The 6,285-nt window shown below is 42.0% G+C and overlaps 1 pseudogene; it reads left to right on the plus strand.

The window, feature by feature from the left end:
- The first annotated feature begins 1,247 nt into the window (after nt 1-1,247).
- LOC148120300 (ATP synthase peripheral stalk subunit OSCP, mitochondrial pseudogene) lies at nt 1,248-1,948 on the plus strand (annotated as a pseudogene).
- The last annotated feature ends 4,337 nt before the right edge of the window (nt 1,949-6,285 follow it).

Here is a 6,285-nt window from a genome sequence, read left to right on the forward strand (position 1 = left end):
TTGGTCCACCCACTGAGGCAGTGTGCCTGTTCTAACGGGAGCTCACCAAATCCAGCTGGACCGGGACTGAAGGAGCATGTGATCAAACCTGACTCTCTGAATGTGGCTGACAAGGGGGGCTGACTGAGAAGCCATTGATACAGGCACTGGGACTTGTTTCTACTGCATGTACTGGCTTTTTAATGACCCTAGTTTATTTGGATGCAAAGCTTCCTAGGCCTGAATGTAATGGGGAGGGCCTTGGACTTCCCACAGGGCAGGGTTCCCTACCCTCTCTTAAGGAGGGAGGGGAAGGGAGGAGGGTGAGTGGGGGAGCAGGAGGGGAATGGGAGGAGGGGAAGAAGTGTAAACTTTTGAATGGAAAATAATAATAATAAAAAATACTTGAAAGAAAAGAAAATAGATTCTTTGCTCATATAATACATCCTGACCACTGTTTTCCCTACCTCCACTCCTCCTAGCTCCCTACTGCCTCCCATCTTTCCCAGATCCACTTCCTGTTCAGAAAAGCGTTGGCCTCCAAAAGGTCACAGTTGAGGCTGGACAAGGCAACCCAATAGGAAGAAAAGAGTATCAAGTACAGGCAAAAAAAAAAAGAAAGAAAGAAAAGAAAGTCAAAGACATATCAGCTCCGGCTGTTAGGAGTCTCACAAGAACACCAAGTTAACAGTAATAACATATACACAAAGGACCTGTTGCACACCCTTGAAGTCTCTTTCTTGCTGTTTCCATCTCTATGAGCACTTGTGAACACTGATGAGTTGATCTAGTGGACCATATTCTCTTGGTTTTAAAAATATGATTCCCTAAAATGGGATAATCAAAGACTAGGAAAATCTCTGTGGTTCCTAATATTATTTATTTCATCTAATCTTCACTGTACGTCTATAAATTGCTACTGTATGTCCACTTCCGGGCTTAAAACATATTAATTTAAGATTTTTTTGCCCTTAAGTGGTCATACAAAAACTTCGTGATAACAACTCAGGCTCCAGCTTTTCTTCCTTCTGAAGTCTCTAGCTAAGTAGGTTCTGGGTAGAGACTGGCAATCCATGTTATAACCAGCATCCATGGGAATTCTATGCAGCTCTCTTAGCAGGAACCGTTGTCTACAAAGCTGCCTTGTGAAAGAGATTAGCAGATACTATGTTTAAAAAACAGGCAAGGTATATAGTAAAAAGTGTGTGTTTTGTTTTGTAAGAAAAACTTATACCTTTTGACTAAAAGAACTTTGGGCCCGGAGAAAGATGGCGGCACCAGTAGTGTCCGGGCTCTCCCGGCAGGTACAGAGCTTCAGTACGACAGTGGTCAGGCCCTTTGCCAAGCTTGTGAGGGCCCCCCCCCCCCCCCGCCGTGCAGATATACGGCATCGAAGGTCGCTATGCCACTGCCCTTTACTCTGCTGCTTCTAAACAGAATAAGCTGGACCAAGTGGAAAAGAAGCTGCTGTGGGTGGGGCAACTCCTGAAGGACCCCAAGGTGTCTCTTGCGGTTCTGAACCCCTACATCAAGCGCTCCATCAACGTGAAAAGCCTGGCTAATATCACAGCCAAGGAAAAGTTTTCTCCACTGACAGCCAACCTCATGAATTTGCTTGCTGAGAACAGACGGCTAGGCAATACCCAAGCGGTCATCTCTGCCTTTTCCACCATCATGAGTGTCCACCGTGGAGAGGTGCCATGCACGGTGACCACAGCATCTCCTTTAGATGAAGCTGTTCTCTCCGAGTTAAAGACCATGCTGAAGAGCTTCCTGGGTCAAGGGAAGATCTTGAAACTGGAGGTTAAGACTGATCCGTCAATCACGGGTGGCATGATTGTCCGAATTGGGGAGAAATACGTTGACATGTCTGCAAAGACCAAGATTCAGAAGCTCAGCCAGGCCATGCGGGAGATACTCTGAAGGCTGTTGCCTGTGTGAGCGCTCATCCTTGGAGCAACAATAAACCGCTTCCTGGAAAAAAAAAAAAAAAAAAACTTTGTTTGATTGGGTATAAAAGAGAATACTCGAACTTTTAGACATCTGGCTAATTTGGCAACTGAAGCTATGAAGAGTTGACTGATTCATTATTTCAAAATAAAGATTAACCAAAAGAGAGGCCATAGGTGTGAAAGAAATCATGGATGAATATAGTGTGGGTTTGCAGTGAGAAAAGGGAAGGGAGACATTATGTAATTATATTATCATCTGAAAATGAAGTCAGGTGGTGGCACACACCTTTAATCCCAGCACTCAGGAGGCAGAGACAGGCAGATCTCTGTGAGTTCAAGGTCAGCTGGTCTGTAGAGTGAGTTCCAGGACAGCCTGGGACACACACAGGAAAACCCTATCTCAAAAAAAAAAGAAAGAAAGAAAAGAAAAAAGATAAGAGCATTCACCATAATAGTTTGGCCACATGCGTATATCATGGATAAATATAAACTAAATGCATAATTTTCAGTTCATGATTAAAAATAATAATAGTATCTACAGACATACTAGCACAGAACATAAATGTGTGTGGGACACAGTAAGCTGAAGACGAATTTTTTTAAAAAAAAATTAATCATTGTTGTCTTCCAGGGATATGGATCAATTATAGGGAGAAAGTAGATAGATAATAAACACAAAACTCAGAGACAAGCAGACAGAGAGATGGACAGACAGAAACACACACAGAGAATAGACAGATAGAAATTGATGACTAATAGACACATGGATAAAGAATATATAGATCAATGATAGACAGAATTAAGATTCTACATTGGGAGTGATTTTTATGAGCAGATGATTTAGTAGTAAACTAGTTTTAAGGATAGTGTATCCCCAGGTGGTCAGGAGTTGTGTCACAAGAGCCTTATAGATCAACACTGACGATGGCCTTGAGCAGAGACAGGTCTACTGATGAATGAGAAGAAGACAGGGCAGCAGACAGCATGGATCTCAACATGGACAGGAGATTAAGATGTGTGCAGGGTGTTGAAGAAGCCACAGTCTCTTGCTAGCTCTCCTCTTAAATGTGACCTATAGGAGATCTACACAGCATTTCTATGGGGGATTGCAGTTTATTCCCTCAACCCACAATCACACACACATGAAATTTTATTACCATCAATCACCTTCTGTAAGCTAATGAAGATTGTTACCTGTTTTGAATTCTGTATTTAATTATGCTAACATCCTCCTACCACATAGACAGCAAACAGAAAACATTTTAATTAACAAAATGACTTTGTAAATGCAGCTACCGGTCTTCTCACTCTATCTGCAGCATCACAATTTCAAAGTCTGAGTTCAAGATAAATGAACTGAAAATGAAACCCGAAAGTACAGAAAAACATTCTTATACTGGACATTTTACTTAAAACAAAAGGAACAAAGGCACTTTATTAAGCACAGTTAGCAGATAAAAGCCTCAGACAGCTCTGTGTCCTCTGCTGAGGCGGTGAGCTGGCTAGAGTAGACAAAAAGAGTACTACGCCCTCTGAGAAGCACTATGTCTCTCTACCATTTGCTTTCCCTCTTCCATTCTTCTTCATGGTGGTTTTATTTTTTTTCCCAACTGTTTTATACACATGCACTAACACAGCATTAGGTTCAGTGGTAATTCGAACACAGGCAATGTCTGTTGAAATCTTTACTGTAATAGAAACCTCTGGGAACTCAGCTTCATATATAAATTTCTCACCAATATCACTACAGTTAAACTTCAGATGATTAAAGTGCATGAGAGTGACTATATCTTACATACTACCCCATCCTATTCAAGAAAATACTGCTATAAGTCGTAACTGATCTTTTCCTAACTTCCTCTGTGCTTTGGGTTTTATCACTTCTTTAGACTGAGATTGCCAGCACAAATACAGAACCCACTGTGAAATGATCTTGCTCCCATGACCATTCAATATGCTATTGTTATGCTCACACTGGAAATGTGGTCAATTGAATTGACTTGAGAGACAAAGCAGAACCAATCACACTGTGACATCACACAACGCAGGGGAAAGTGCTGGCTGCATGCATCCTGTCCACTAATTTCTCCTCTAATTTCAGCCTCTGTTGGGATGGGCAGCAGCATCCAACTTCCAGCTGCGAGTGATTCACCCAAAGCATTCATCCCTCTGTCTCACTCTCTACTCTCTGCCAAGACCGTTTTCCAACACTGTCCAGTGTATTTGACTTATTGCAACACAGCCCAGAATCGCTGGGATCATGGCTTCAGCAGCCGCTCCTATCGAAAGAGCATGATGAGCCCTGTTCTTGGGCAGATGACTAGGGATTTGGGGCGGGGGGGGGTCTGTGTACTCTTCAGAAGGATCTAGTAGAATCAACTGAAGACTATATAAAGCCACAGTCTGGACAACAGACCTGGGTGCTGGCATATGCTCTGTCCCTATGTTATGTCTATATGGTTCACATGCTTCCTCGGTTTTGATTCTGGCATTACACTTTTTCTAGAATTGTGCTTCTCAAAGCATCCAAGATGACACAGGAAAATGTTATTATCAATTTTTTCTTCAGAGAATAGGGCTCAGTACATTTTTTTCTGCAAGGGGGAATGTAGTGGCATTGTACTTGTATTTTAATAAATAAAGTTTGCCTGAAGATCAGAGAGTAAAACAGCCCTACTGGCCAGCCTTATACCAGGCAGCAGTAACACAGATCTTCAATTCCAGTGACCACACTGGTTGCCATAGAAACCAGGTGATGCATGCCATTAATCCCAGTGGTGAATGCTTTTAATCCCAGCCCTGGAGAGAATTATAAATTGGGAAGAAACAGATCTCAGACACAGTCTCATTCTGAGATTCCTGGAGGCAGGATCACCCCTTAGATCTGAGGTTGAGATAAGAACCAGTGGCTGCCTGCTTTGCTTTTTAGGTCTGCAGGTTGAACCCCAATATCTGTCTCTGAGTTTTTATTAATTGTGCTTCAGGGAAAAATTAGGAAAATATTTGTTGAAGACTTTGCCAGTGATGACCAAACCTTCCATTTTAGAGAAGGCAGTATATAAGGAAGGCTTATGATCTTGCTCTCCTAAAAATTTATTCTAAAAAATCCAGTAGAAGGTACACTGAGTCTTCCAGAGGTAGAAGCACCAGCCATGCATGTGAGTGCCTTGCAACTCATATAAAAAGCTGGACACATCAGCCTGCATCTGTAACAGCAAGGTGGGAAGTAAGACAGGAGAACTGGCCCAGTAGTTCAAAGTCAGCTAAGTCAGAGTACAAAGCAAGGCTAAGCAATGAGGGAGATGGGAACTGAGTCCTGAACTGTCCTCTGATCTCTGTGAACATGGACATATGTGCATACCTGCATCTGCATGCACTTCATGTGTGTGTGTATGTAATTAAAATAAGTAATAATAACTAATGGTTGGCTGTTATTCATCTTTTGCCCATGGATTGACTGTCCCTATGAAACTCCTAAATTTTTCCTCTAATGCATTAGATCCTTGTGGTTCTACTTGAATGTAAGTACCTTAATAATAATTGATAAACTTAGTTACCTTGCTGTGCAGATGATTATATAAACAAACTGTTCTTAGTGTTTGAGATTTTAGTTTCAAGTTCAGAACCACCTCTGTTTTGTAACAATTCAGCTTCATTCGACTAGACTAAACTGCTTTATTTGTGTACTTCAGACAAATGTTTTAAAATAAATCTATGTGCATATTTTTATTATAGTGCTAAAATTTTAATCTTCACTAATGAAGCGTGCCTCCTAAGAAAACTAGCAGATCTCAATGGCTACCTTGAAAATGCTGTACTAAAATAGTCCAGTATTAAGTGCTGTACAGGAGAGCTACTGTCAAGCCCTCCTGTAGTTGGGCTATTTGGTCAATGCCCTCTCTAATTGTCTTAGCTGCTCATATCCTTTTGTCAGATCGTAGTGTTCCAAGAACTGTAGGCAATTCGTACAGCTGGAATCATGAAGCTCATATTTCTTCATTATTATTATTATTTTCTTTTTATTCATTTTACATACCAACCACAGTTCTCTCTCTTCCCTCCCCTCCCCACCTCCATCTATTCCTCAGAAAGGATAAGGCCTTCCATGGAGAGTCAACACAGCTGGCACTAAGTCAAGGCAGGACCAAGCCCCTTACCCCCCCCCAACCACCCCCTTCAAGGCTGAGCAAGGCACCCCACCATATAGACTGAGTTTCAAATAGTCAGCTCATGCACTAGGGCTAGACCTTGGTCCCATTGCCAGGGAGCCCACAAACAGACCAGGTTACGAAGCCATTGCCCAAGAAAAGGATCTAGTTTGGTTCCATGAAGGATCCTCAGTTGTCAGTCTAGA

The sequence above is a fragment of the Myodes glareolus genome, chromosome 12, assembly GCF_982192425.1.
Source record: "Myodes glareolus chromosome 12, mMyoGla1.1, whole genome shotgun sequence".
Taxonomy (NCBI): Eukaryota; Metazoa; Chordata; class Mammalia; order Rodentia; family Cricetidae; genus Myodes; species Myodes glareolus.